Here is a 14,313-nt window from a genome sequence, read left to right as displayed (position 1 = left end):
CCTCGCCCCTCCGTATCTGTGTCTCCCTCGAGTCAGTCTGAATATCCGAAATGCCGAACATTCCTTCTCTCTAGAGGTGCTGCCTGTCCTGCTGAGCTACTCCAGCATTTTGTGTCAATCTTCGATGTAAACCAGCATCCGCAGTTCCTTCCTACACATGCTATTCACATCTCCGGCCCACCGGAGCATCACACACGGCTGCGTATTAAACAACAAGGTACAATTATACTGTAGATGCTGGAGTAACATAGAAAACATAGACAATAGGTGCAGGGGTAGCCCATTCGGCCCTTCGAGCCAGCACCGCCATTCAATACAATCATGGCTGATCATCCAAAATCAGTTCCCCGTTCCTGCTTTCTCCCCATATCCCTAGATTCCATTAGACCTAAGAGCTAAATCTAACTCTCTTGAAAACATCCAGTGAATTGTCCTCCACTCCCTTCTGTGGTAGAGAATTCCACAGATTCACAACTCTCTGGGCGAGAATATTTTTTTCTCAACTCCGTCCTAAATGGCCTTCCCCCTTTATTCTATACACTGTGACCCCTGGTTCTGGGCTCCCCCCAACATGGGGGGAACAATTTTTCCTGCAACTCAGCGGGACAGGCAGCATCTCTGGAGAGAAGGAATGGGTGACATTTCGGGTCGAGACCCTTCTTCAGACTATTTAGAGATTTTACTCTCTGCTCGAAAGGAAAGACAATACAAAATCGTGCGATGGCGCGCTGGTATAACGTGAGCGCATTTCACAACAGCGGTGAATTTACTCTTTTATATTTTAAAAAAACAAGCCAGTTCTGTGAGACTTTCGAGCCTGCATTCGTGATCGGTCCTGATTAAAACTAGTGTCTACTGCCTCAGATGGGAAGCGAAGAGAGGCAGTCAGTATGATTTATTAGAAGAAGGAACCAATCTATTCACTTTACATGCACTGGTGCTGAGCGCTGATGCTGAAATATAGCAGATAAGAGCTCAATTTCAAAGTGAGTTAAACAGTTTTATATCCAGGAGATTTTGCAATTTGTATTTAAAAAAAAAAAAATATATATATATATACATATATTGAGCCAGTGAGCGTAGCATTACTATCGATTTTCTGAAAGCACGATGTCTTAACTTCCACTGTTTTATTCATTCCACAGACAAAGGTTATCGCTTCTGTATTTCCCTCCCTTTCCTATATTTATAGCGATGGAATGTTGGCTGCGCATGGAGGCAGAGGGGCTCCGCACAAAGTCCCCGCTCCACCATATTCACCGGTGGGAAAGGAGACGCTTTACAGCAAAAACTCTCCAGATAGTTGCCGCCGGCATTAAAAGAGCAAAATAAAAATGAAAAAAAGCAGTCGCCTAAAAAAAATCGCCCAAGTGGGGCAGGTGCATTATAGCACCAGAGACCCGGGTTCCATTCCGACTACGGGTGCTGTTTGTACGTTCTCCCCGAGGCCTGCGTGGGTTTTCTGCGAGATCTTCGGTATCCTCCCACACTCCAAAGATGTACAGGCTTGTAAGTTAATTGGCTTGGTATAAAATGTTTTTAAAAAAATGTATATGTGTGTGTATATGTATATGTATATGTGAAAATGAAATGAGATATGTATATGAGAAAATGAGAAAAACATTTTTTACACAGAGAGTGGTGAATCTCTGGAATTCTCTGCCACAGAAGGTAGTTGAGGCCACAGTTCATTGGCTATATTTAAGAGGGAGTTAGATGTGGCCCTTGTGGCGAAAGGGATCAGGGGGTATGGAGAGAAGGCAGGTACAGGATACTGAGTTGGATGATCAGCCATGATCATATTGAATGGCGGTGCAGGCTCGAAGGGCCGAATGGCCTACTCCTGCACCTATTTTCTATGTATGTATCTATGTATATATGTAAAAAAATATATATATACACATATATACACACAACATTTTTTTAAACATATATACACATACCATTTTAAAAACATTTTATACCAAGCCAATATATATATATCTCGCTGGTCGGCGCGGGCTCGGTGGGCTGATGGACCTGTTTCCACGTTTATCTCTCCACTAAACCAATACTAAAGTTTAACAAATAACAAGTAAATAGCTTTGATGATTTAAAGAGGAAAAATATTTTCATTGCAGTTAGATTTAAGATATGAAGTTATTTTTAATCTCATTAGCAGGAGGGAAACAGAATGTTCGCCTCGGTTCCAAATATATTTCTGACAACTTCATGAAACTTGAAACCAACCAAAATCAACACTACCAACATGATTTACAGAAGATTATTTCAAAAGTATTTGACCAAAAATGTTTAATTGCTTCAGTACTTTCATGGAAACCTCTTAGACAATAGGTGCAGGAGGAGGCCATTCAGCCCTTTGAGCCAGCACCGCCATTCAATGTGATCATGGCTGATCATCCCCAATCAGTACCCCGTTCCTGCCTTCTCCCCATATCCCCTGACTCCGCTATTTTTAAGAGCCGTATCTAGCTCTCTCTTGAAAGTATCTAGAGAACCGGCCTCCACCGCCCTCTGAGGCAGAGAATTCCCCAGACTCACAACTCTCTGTGAGAAAAAGTGTTCCCTCGTCTCCATTCTAAATGGCTTACCCCTTATTCTTAAACTGTGGCCCCTGGTTCTGGACTCCCCCAACACTGGGAACATGTTTCTTGCCTCTAGCGTGTCCAAGCCCATAATACTCTTATATGAATTCCCCTCTCTTTTTACTTAATAGATTCCTTTTGTTGATATTTCACCTTAAAATGGAAACGATGCTATCAGTCAAGTTGCAGACAAATAAAAGGATCTTAAAATGACCAAATGTATATTAAGATTAGCAGAGGAGAGGAGAGGAGATGGTGTAGCTTTAAGCAGGTAAATAAAAAGCTCAGATACATTAATAGCCTGTACAAATAATTATCCATTTATTAAATTTTAAATAATATCAACAATAACATTTGTCGGAGGATCTTTGTTTAGTTTAGTTTAGAGATACAGCACAGAAACAGGCCCTTCGGCCCACCGTGTCCGCGCCGACCAGCGATGTCCATATATTAACACTATCCTACATACACTAGGGACAATTTACAATTTACAATTTTTACCGAAGCCAATTAACTTAAAAACCTGCACGTCTTTGGAATGTGGGAGGAAGTGGAGATCACGGAGAAAACACGCGCAGGTCACGGGGAGAACGTACAAACTCCGTACAGACAGCACGCCTAACCAGGATCAAACTCGGGTCTCTGGCGCTGTGAGGCATAAAAGGACAAGATAATAATAATAATAATAATACATTTTATTTATGGGCGCCTTTCAAGAGTCTCAAGGACACCTTACAAAAATTTAGCAAGTAGAGGAAATACATGTAAGCGGAATGAAATAAATAGTAGAGACATGACTAGTACACAAATTAAAGACAGAATTCAATTCAAAACACAATATGAGGCAATTCAAGCACAGATGGAAAGGGAGGGGGACGTGGGGCTAAGGATAGGCAGAGGTGAAGTGATGGGTCTTGAGGCGGGACTGGAAGATGGTGAGGGACACGGAATTGCGGATCAGTTGGGGGAGGGAGTTCCAGAGCCTGGGAGCTGCCCTGGAGAAGGCTCTGTCCCCAAAACTGCGGAGGTTGGACTTGTGGATGGAGAGGAGACCGGCTGACGTGGATCTGAGGGACCGTGAGGGTTGGTAGGGGGAGAGGATGGCACAGTGGCGCAGCGAGGGGGGGGAGAAAGAGAGTGGGGGGAGAAGGAGCGGAGACCACTTTTAAGAAGCCAGATATACACGGCTGTGAAGCTCGGCGGACATTTAACATTACCAGTTGGTTATCCTTGGTTCTGAAAATTACTGCTTACATTTTTTTCCCCCCCAATGAGCCAATGAAATTCACATGTCCATACCGGCTACAACCTACGAGAACCTATGACATCCTTCAACCTCCTGGCGACCCACTACCACTGCACCTATGGCACGAGAATTCATGCTACTCTCCATGGCGTCATTTGAGCGAAGTTCACGCAGTCCCAAGCGCTCTACCAGAAGATCGACGCTGGACCTCGTGGTATGTCCCGGGACCTCGAGGGGCTGAACCACATGGGGGTGGTCTCTTAATAACCCAATTACAGATACCGATTAACCCCATACATAACAGACATTCCCCTAACCCAATAATACAACAGCTCAATACATTGTATTCACAACGGACTTCATAAGGAAGCCAACTTAGAAATATTTACCCTGATCTGCAGGAAACCCAGACAAGGCTCAATACCTCATCCAATCAACACTCGTCAAAGTCAAACTCTGCTACATTATTTACAAGGTGTATGTCTGGTTTGCAGCCATCCAATCCATTCTATACATTTTGCACCTAATTGACAGGGTTTGCAGATGTTCTTATTCTTTGTTTGCAAATTGTATATAAGCTCTAGACACTCTGGCACCTCTTCGCAGCTTGTCCCAGCTCTGCAGAGAGCAACTCCAATTTGACCAAATCTCCCAGCAGCCCTGAAACTTAACCCCATTTTGAAGTCCTAGCTGCTCCAATTTAGCCAGGATTTAACAGATCTGGTTTGGGAACAGCTCTGCCCAGGACAGGAAGGCTCTGCAGAGAGTAGTGCGTTTGGCCGACAGGAACTATACACCAGGAGGTGCAGATGCAGAGCCAAGAAGATCATGAAGGACCCCAACCACCCCAGCAACGGACTGTTCCAGCTGCTACGGTAAGGCAAGTGCCTCCGCTGTCATGCTGCGAAGACAGAGAGGATGAGACGGAGTTTTTTCCCACAGGCCGTCAGGGCTGTAAACTCTAAATACTGTTGTGTCTTTTTTTCAAAAATGTAAATACTGGTTCTGTTCTGTTCTGTTCTGTTGTTTTGCACAACCCCGCAGGTATTGCCACTTTCATTTCACTGTACACCGTGTATGTATGTGTATGTGACAAATAAAGTTGACTTGACTTGAAATTTGAGTTATCTGACAGTCATACGAATACACAGTTGAATTTATCATAAACATCCACCATAGCGGAATCAATATTTCTCACTGTGATGGAAGACAATAACGTTCAGTCGCTTGTCCTCCTTTAGTTCATCCTTGGTCGGGGCCTAGGTCCCTTGGCAGTTGCCGCTATGGACGGCCCGATGTACAGGCCCTCTCGCCGGGTTGATCGGAACTCCGACGTCATAGAAACATAGAATATAGGTGCAGGATGAGGCCATTCGGCCCTTTGAGCCAGCACCGCCATTCATTGTGATCATGGCTGATCGTCCCCCATCAATAACCCGTGTCTGCCTTCTCCCCATATCCCTTGACTCCACTAGCCCCTAGAGCTCTATCTAACTCTCTCTTAAATCCATCCAGTGACTTGGCCTCCGTGGCAGGGAATTCCACAAATTCACAACTCTGTGGGTGAAAAAGTTTTTTCTCACCTCAGTCTTAAATGACCTCCCCTTTATTGTAAGACTGTGGCCCCTGGTTCTGGACTCGCCCAACATTGGGAAAATTTTTCCTGCATCTCTCTAGCTTGTCCAGTCCTTATATAATTTTATATGTTTCTGTAAGAAAAACCCCTCATCCTTCTAAACTCCAGTGAATACAAGCCTAGTCTTTTCAATCTTTCCTCATACGACAGTCCCGCCATCACGTCGGGACGGTTTGGAGTTCTCCACTTCCGCGACATCCTCCTCTCCCTTTACAAAATTGGACAGCTGAATTTGCATTAATTTGCTGCTGGGAATTCTACAGGTTCTCAAATCGAAAGCATTTTAGCCACCCTCTTACAAACGCCCAGTGTGGGAACACAGCAGCCTTCTGCATGCCATTGTTGTTCTGGGCTCTTAAATTTGTTTGAAAACCGCTTCGTCAAGCAGTATCCAACATTGGAAACTGTATATGGTACGAGTCAATGGATATTTCCCTACTTTACCCCCGTCCCATGTTATTCGATGCTCCCATTTAAGTGGTTGTAATGGCACGGAATAATCATTGAGTCGGGGACAATCGCACGACTGTGCAGCAAAACAAACGAGATGTAGGGCAGCGCAGAAAGGAGATCTCGGATTGCGGGCACCGATCATGGTTCGGAGTAGTTGACAACGATGTTTCTTATGGAGCAGAGACCTTTTTCGAACAATTGCCTTCAATCAAGAAGGCATTATCATAGCCCAAAGATGCATTAAAAAAAAAAAAACCTCCTTTAAACAGTGCGCATGTTCCCATTTGGAAAGCATATCGCGTAACTTCTGTTTAAGAAAGAACTGCAGATGCTGAAATAAAAATCGAAGGTAGACAAAAATGCTGGAGAAACGCAGCGGGCAAGGCAGCATCTGTGGAGCGAATGAATAGGCGACGATTCTTCTTCAGACTGAAGAAGGGTCTCGACCAGAAACGTTGCCTATTCCTTCACTCCATAGATGCTGCCTTGCCCGCTGAGTTTCTCCAGAATTTATGTCTGCCTTTCACGTAACGTCTTGCCATTTTACTGAGCAAGTGTGTGGTGAGGCGAGGGGAAAAGATTTAATAGGAACTTGAGTCGTACAGCGTGGAAACAGTGACCCACTTCAGCCCAACGTGCCCCAACTGACCAACATGTCCCATCTACACTAGTCCCACCCGCCTGCGTTTGGCCCAGATCCCTCCAAACCTGTCCTATCCATGTACCTGTCCAAATGTGTCTTATATGTTGCAATGCTACCTGGCTTAACTACCTCCTCTGGCAGCTCGCTCCATACACCCTTTGTGTGAAAATGATCCCCGCCCCTCACCTGCAAATTCCACGATTCCCCTACTTCTGGGCAAGAGACTATGCCGATCTATTCCTCTCATGATTTTGTACACCTCTATAAGATCGCCCTTCATCCTCCTGCGCACCAAGGAATAGAGTCCCAGCCTGCTCAACCTCTCCCCGTAGCTCAGGCCCTCGAGTCCAGGCAACATCCTCGTAAATCATCTCTGCACCCTTTCCAGCTTGACCACACCTTTCCTATAACACGGTGGCCAAAACTGAACACAATAGTCCAAATGCAGCCTCGCCATCTTGTACAAGTTCAACATGGCCTCCCAACGTCTACACTCAATACTCTGACTGATGAAGGTCAGTGTGCCAAAGGCCTTTTTGACCACCTTATCTACTTGTGATGCCACATATGTATCTGCAATCTATGCCCCTGTCCCAATTAGGCAACCTGAACGGAAACCTCTGGAGACTTTGCGCCCCACCCAAGGTTTCCGTGCGGTTCCCGGAGGTTTTTGTCAGTCTCCCTACCTGCTTCCACTACCTGCAACCTCCGGCAACCACCTGCAACCTCCGGGAACCGCCCGGAAACCTTGGGTGGGCACAAAGTCTCCTGAGATTTCCGTTCAGGTTTCCTAAGTGGGACAGGGGTATAACTGGTGATTTTTCCCACACAGAGGTGAGTGGGAATATGGAACAGGCTGCCAGAGGAGATAGTGAAAATAGCTGCCCCTCTGACCTATTAAATATTGTCCCTTTCACATTATTTCCTTCGTCTTCTAAGGAAGTATAGGTACCATTGTGCTTTGATGGCTTTAAACCTTTGTGGTTAGAGATAGCGTATGGAAACAGACCCTTCGGCCCACCGAGTCCATGCCGACCAGCGATCGCCCCGTATCACTGTTGCATTATTTCTACACACACTAGGGATAACTTGCAGAAGCTAATTAACCAACAAACCTGCACAGGTTTTGGAGTTTAGTTTAGTTTCGAGGTACAGCGTGGAAACAGGTCCTTCAGCCCACCGGGTCCGCGCCAACCAGCGATCCCCGCACATTAACGCTAACCACCGGGGACAATTTTTTACATTTACCAAGCTGATTAACCTACAAACCTGTACGTCTTTGGAATGTGGGAGGAAACCGTAGCACCCGGAGAAAACCCACGCAGGTCACGGGGAAAAACTCGGTACAGACGGCACCCGTAGTCAGGGTCGAAACTGGGCCTCCGCCGCTGTGAGGCAGCAACTCTACCGCTGCGCCACCGAGCTGCCCAGCATGGTTATCTTAGTTTAAGAAAGAACTGCAGATGCTGGAAAAAATCAAAGGTAGACAAAAATTGCTGGAGAAACTCAGCGGGTGAGGCAGCATCTAAGGAGCGAAGGAATGGGTGACGTTTTGGGTCCAGACCCGAAACATGGTTATCTTAGTTGTATGCATCAATAACGGGAGCCATCCGATATCCTGTAGTCACCCCTTAATTGCCTGTGCTATCACTGTCAAATGTTCTTAAACTTTAAACACCCTGGTCCCCGTTCCTCAAAGGCCACCATTCCATCACCCAACACCTCCGCTCAGTTCGCAATAACCAACCCGACCTCCCGGTGGCTCAACACTTCAACTCCCCCTCCCATTCCAAATCTGACCTTTCTGTCCTGGGCCTCCTCCATGGCCAGAGTGAGTCCCACCTCAAATTGGAGGAACAGCACCTCATATTTCACTGGGGTAGTTTACACCCCAGCGGTATGAACATTGACCTCCAATTTCAGGTAGTCCCTGCTTTCTCCCTCCTTCCCAGCTCCCCCACACGCCCACTGTCTCCGCCTCTTCCTTTCTTTTTCCCGCCCCTCCTCCCCCCCCCCCCCCGACATCAGTCTGAAGGGTCTCGACCTATTTCCTTCGCTCCATAGATGCTGCCTCACCCGCTGAGTTTCTCCAGCATTTTTGTCTACCTACCATTCCTAAGACCTACCTTCGCTAATCCTTTCAAAGTGCATGAAGTTGTGCATAGAATGTATCATGTCAACATATATTTGGCACCTGAAAAAAGGCACCACTGTATTGTACTTACTTCTAATAAACAAAATTTTTTTTTAAAAAAGTGCATGACCTCAGACATATCAGCATTACATCTGCCCACTGAGCAAATTGATCAATATCATATTGTGGCACGAATATCATTCTCACTATCAAAAACACTTCTGATTTTAACTTTATCTCCAAACCTGTTAATCATATCTTGCAGGTACACAAAAATGCTGGAGAAACTCAGCGGGTGCAGCAGCATCTATGGAGCGAAGGAAATAGGCGACGTTTCGGGCCGAAACCCTTCTTCAGACTGATCTTGCACCTTGGTAGTCAGATCGTAATGTATGTTACAAACCGTAAGAGGCATGGTCGACGTTTTGGGACAAGACCCTTCTTCAGACAGAGTCAGGGGAGAGGGAGCTATGTAGAGTTACAGAACAAATTCTCTGGATCTATCGATCTATCTACTAAAATTGGAGAATTCAATGATCACCCTTTTAGAAGGATGAGAGGTGATCTTATTGAAACATTTAAGATTATTAAGGGCTTGGACAGGCTAGAGGCAGGAAACATGTTCCTGATGTTGGGGGAGTCCAGAACCAGGGGCCACAGTTTTAGAATAAGGGGTAAGCCATTTAGAACAGAGATGAGGAAACACTTTTTTGTTTTCAGTTGTGAGTCTGTGGAATTCTCTGCCTCAGAGGGCGGTGGAGGCTGGTTCTCTGGATACTTTCAAGAGAGAGCTAGATAGGGCTCTTAAAGATAGCGGAGTCAGGGGATATGGGGAGAAGGCAGGAACGGGGAACTGATTGGGGATGATCAGCCATGATCACATTGAATGGCGGTGCTGGCTCAAAGGGCCGAATGGCCTACTCCTGCACCTATTGTCTATAAATCTCCCCCAACTCTCAGTCTGAAGAAGGGTCTCGACTCAAAATGTTGCCTATTACTTCTCTCCAGAGATGCTGCCTGACCCGCTGAGTTACTCCAGCACTCTGTGAAACGTCACCTATCCATGTTCTCCACAGATGCTGCCTGACCCACTGAGTTACTCCAGCACTCTGTGAAACGTCACCTATCCATGTTCTCCACAGATGCTGCCTGACCCACTGAGTTACTCCAGCATTTTGCATTTTTCTTTGACCCTAGTTGTCCTGATACAACATAACCAGCAGCATCATCAAGGACCAGTCTCACCCCGGCAACTCCCTCGTCTCCCCTCTCCCATCAGACAAGAGGTACAGAAGTGCGAAAACGCACACCTCCAGATTCAGGGACAGTTTCTTCCCGGCTGTTATCAGGCAACTGAACCATCTTATCACAAGCTAGAGAGAGGTCCTGACCCACCATACACCTCATTGGAGACTATATTGAATCAGACTTTATCCGACACTAAACATTATTCCCTTTGTCCTGTACCTATACACTATGGACGATTAAAATGTAATCATGTATTGTTTTTCCGCTGACTGGTTCACGGGCAACAAAAAGCTTTTCCACTGTACCTCTGTGCACTTGACCATAAACTGAATTAAACTAAACCAAACCAAGCTTTGGTTTACCAGTCGATCACCATACAGATAACAATCTGACTTTCTCTTTTACAACCATGTACATGATCTTATATAGGCACAACGTGTTGCAGTAACTCAACAGGGCGGTGCAGTCTCGAAGGGCCGAATGGCCTACTCCTGCACCTATTTTCTATGTTTCTATGTTTCTATGTAACAGCTCAGGCAGCATCTCTGGAGCAAAAGAATAGATAAGATTACCAGTTGGAACCCTTCATCAGACTTATTTGGCTCTTTCTGTTTCTGTACTGTATGGCGATGATTGAAATGTTGAAGGATCTAGAAGATGATAAACACCAAAAAGTACTCATTGCATTTTCCAAAAACGCAAACTATCTCGTAAAATATCATCAGAGCGCATCACTCCGGAAAACCGACTCAATCAACATTTTCATCACACCGATGCAAGCAGAAATTTAATTTCTGGTAACACGATTCTATGATAGTAGATATATCTTCACATCTGTTTGTAGATTAATCCGCCTCCGCGAATTGCCACTGGTGCGTAAGGAGCGGGATAGCATAGAACTAGTGTGAACAAGTGGTCAATGGTCAGCACCAACTCGTTGGGCCGAAGGGCCTGTTTCCATGCTGTATCTTTCAGCCAATTAGTCAGTCAATGAATCCAATTAACCAATGGCTTGTATCTGCTCCATGGGTTGGAATGGTGGAGCAGCGGTAGAGTTGCCGCCTCACAGCGCCAGAGACCACGGTTTGATCCCAATTATGGGCGCTGTCTGTACGGAGTTCGTACGTTCTCCCCGTGACCTGTGTAGGTTTTCGCAGAGATCTTCGAATTCCTCCCACACTCCAGAGACGTACAGGTTTGCAAGTTAATTGGCTTGGTATAAATGTAACATTGTCCCCAGTGTGTGCGTAGGGTAGTGTTAGTGCGCGGAGATCGCTGGTCGGCATGGACTCGGTGGGCCGAAGGGCCTGTTTCCATGCTGTATCTTTCAATCAGTCTATTTGTTAACAAAATATTTTTTTTAAATGTAGTTACATATGCTATTTAGAAATACATCTTATAGGGTGTATAAATTCATCAGAGGAATAGATCGGGTAGACACACCAGTCTCTTGCCCAGAGTAGGTGAATCGAGGACCAGAGGAGATAGGTTTAAGGTGAAGGGGAAAAGATTTAATAGGAACCCGAGGGGTAGCTTTTTCCACACAAAGGGCGGTGGGTGTAAGGAACGAGCTGCCGGAGGAGGTAGTTGAGGCTGGGACTTTCGCAAAATTTAGACAGGCACCTGGATAGGACAGGTTTGGAGGAATATGGGCCAAACGCAGGCAGGTGGGACATGTTGTCCGATGACGGCAAGGGGCTGTAGTTGGGCCGAATGGCCTGTTTCCACACTGTGTGACTGCATGCATGCATTTATGTAAAATCAACCCATGCCTCTGTTGACCACTCACAAACCTGTAAATTAATAAAATCCCCATTTTCTCAGACACATACTCACGCAAATCTTATTAAAGTTTTACATATTTTCACCTGAATGCTGCAGCAAGCACAAGTTTCTTTCTGTATTTGTCTGTTCTAAATGCAGAGAAAAGGTGGGCACGATAAAAATCATTCTGCTTTTACATTATATAGCCCTGGCCTCCATTTCATCTTTGCCAACGCTAATCTGTTAATTGTTCATCTGTCTAAGAGATTTAGCTAGCGTAAATGTCATGCTGAAAGCTGGTTTGAACTGTTTTATCTTTGGAAACATAAAACCAGAATTTTTGTTGTGTGTGCGCAGAATATATTACCGATTTTCATATACAAACTTATTTCTGCGGGTGCCTCGCTCTGATGTTAATGCATCTGGGAAAGACATAGAAAATAAATAACAAATCATTTCCACGCTGAATTTCATCCATTTACCTAAATAGTTGAAGATCTCCACAGAAGTTGACATTAAATCGTTTACTTGCCTGTTAACTGTGTGTTGTCACGGGAAGATTTGGTTCTCAAATATTTACTGCCTTCCCACTCAGTCACACAACTAGTCCAGGAGGAGAATTAGGACATTCGGCCCATCGAGTCTGCACCGCCATTTAATCGTGGCTGATCTGTGGAATCCTCTGCCTCAGAAGGCAGTGGAGGCCAATTCTCCGGATGCTTTCAAGAGAGGGTTAGATGGCGGAGTCAGGGGATATGGGGAGAAGGCGGAAACTGGGGTGCTATCTATCTGGACAGTTACATGGATAGAAATGATCAGCCATGATCATATTGAATGGCGATGCAGGCTCGAAGGGCCGAATGGCCTACTCCTGCACCTATTTTCTATGTTTCTATGTAAAAGGTTTAGAGAGTTGTGAGTCTAGGAGGAGAATTAGGCCATTCGACCCATCAAGTCTACTCCACCATTCAATCATGGCTGATCTATCTCTCCCTCTCAACCCCATTCTCCTGCCTTCTCCCCATAACCCCTGACACCCGTACTAATTCTCTGCCTCAGAGGGCGGTGGAGGCAGGTTCTCTGGATACTTTCAAGAGAGAGCTAGATAGGGCTCTTAAAAATAGCGGAGTCAGGGGATATGGGGAGAAGGCAGGAGCGGGGTACCGATTGGGGATGATCAGCCATGATCACATTGAATGGCGGTGCTGGCTCGAAGGGCCGAATGGCCTACTCCTGCACCTATTGTCTAGTAAATCTATTGAATAATCATTTAATAATGAATATAGAATTTAGTAAATTAATTGGAAATCATTACAATTTATATTTAATAGAGACCTTTTTATAATTTTAGTCAGGATAGGCACTGCCTCCCCTGACGGCACATGCCTGTCATATAGAGGTGTACAAAATCATAAGAGGAATAGATCGGGCAGATGCACAGAATCTTTGGCCATAGGTTTTGGGCGTGGGGGGAGGGGGGGGGGGGGGGGGGGGGGGGAGGAGCAGCTCAACCCATACACAAAGGGTGTGTATGGATTGAGCTGCTGGATGAGGTAGTTGAGGCAGGGATTATCGCAACGTTTAAGAAACATTTGGACAGGAACATGGATGTAGACGAATATGGGCCAAACACACAGACTGGTGGGACGGGTGTAGATGGGACATGTTGGCCGGTATGGGCAGGATGGGCCTGTTTCCCCGCTGTATCACTGTGACTCTATTGTCTCCAGTTCACATTGATATGAAATAGGTTGTCAAGTTGGAAAGGGTGCAGAGAAGATTTACAAGGATGTTGCAGGGACTGGAACACATCCGGACATCATTCAAAGAAACCCACATTATCATCGACAACTTAATCAAAACCAAGTTCCAACCAGCATGGATTCCGCCGACCAACATGTCCCATCTGTTGAATGTTGAACGTCATATGTTGAGAGACTGGGCTTGTATACACTGGAATTTAGATGGATGAGAGGGGATCTTATTGAAACATAAGATTATTAAGGGATTGGACTTGCTAGAGGCAGGAAACACGTTCCCGATGTTGGGGGAATCCAGAACCAGGGGCCACAGTTTAAGAATAAGGGGTTGGCCATTTAGAACGGAGACGAGGAAAAACCTTTTCACCCAGAGAGTTGTGAATCTGTGGAATTCTCTGCCTCAGAAGGCAGTGGAGGCCAATTCGCTGGATGCTTTCAAGAGAGAGTTAGATAGAGCTCTTAAAGATAGCAGAGTCAAGGGATATGGGGAAAAGGCAGGAACGCGGTATTGATTGTGGATGATCAGCCAGTGAATGGCGGTGCTGGCTCGAAGGGCCGAATGGCCTACTCCTGTACCTATTGTCTATTGTCTAGCTACACTAGTTCCACCAGCCGGCATTTGGCCCATATCCCTCTAAACATGTCCTATCCATGTACTGCACCTGTCTAAATGCTTCTTAAACTTTGCAATAATACCTGCCTCAACTACCTCCTCCGGCAGCTCGTTCCATACACCCACCACCCTTGGTGCAAAAAAAAGTGGCCCCTCTGGTTCCTATTAAATCTTTACCTCCTCACCTTAAACCCATGTCTTCATGTTCTCAGTTCCGCTACTCTGGGCAGC

This window comes from Amblyraja radiata, chromosome 21 (genome assembly GCF_010909765.2).
Source record: "Amblyraja radiata isolate CabotCenter1 chromosome 21, sAmbRad1.1.pri, whole genome shotgun sequence".
NCBI classification, from domain to species: Eukaryota; Metazoa; Chordata; class Chondrichthyes; order Rajiformes; family Rajidae; genus Amblyraja; species Amblyraja radiata.
The sequence above is the reverse complement of the archived record's forward strand: the minus strand, read 5'-3'. Positions refer to the sequence as shown.